The sequence below is a fragment of the Arachis duranensis genome, unplaced genomic scaffold (genome assembly GCF_000817695.3).
Source record: "Arachis duranensis cultivar V14167 unplaced genomic scaffold, aradu.V14167.gnm2.J7QH unplaced_Scaffold_608113, whole genome shotgun sequence".
In the NCBI taxonomy this organism is placed as follows: Eukaryota; Viridiplantae; Streptophyta; class Magnoliopsida; order Fabales; family Fabaceae; genus Arachis; species Arachis duranensis.
The window spans coordinates 1,280,443-1,280,782 of record NW_026264987.1 but is presented as its reverse complement, the minus strand read 5'-3'; positions in this window follow the sequence as shown (position 1 = coordinate 1,280,782).

Here is a 340-nt window from a genome sequence, read left to right as displayed (position 1 = left end):
TGAATAAAATAGGTTCTAACAGAAATTAAGAAGTAATATATATTTTAGAGTTTTAAATGAAGCTCAGATTCTTATTAGATGTGCGGGGCTTGTAGCTTTTTGTTCCTGAACAGTTTTGGCATCTCCCTGTATCTTTTGAATTTCAGAATGATTGGCATCCTTAGGAACTCAGAATTCAGATAGTAGTATTGATGCTCCTAGTGTAGTATGTTGATTCTTGAACACAGTTATTTTATGAGTCTTGGCTGTGGCCCTAAGCACTTTGTCTTCCAGTATTACCACCGGATACATAAATGCCACAGACACATAACTGGGTGAACCTTTTCAGATTGTGACTCAG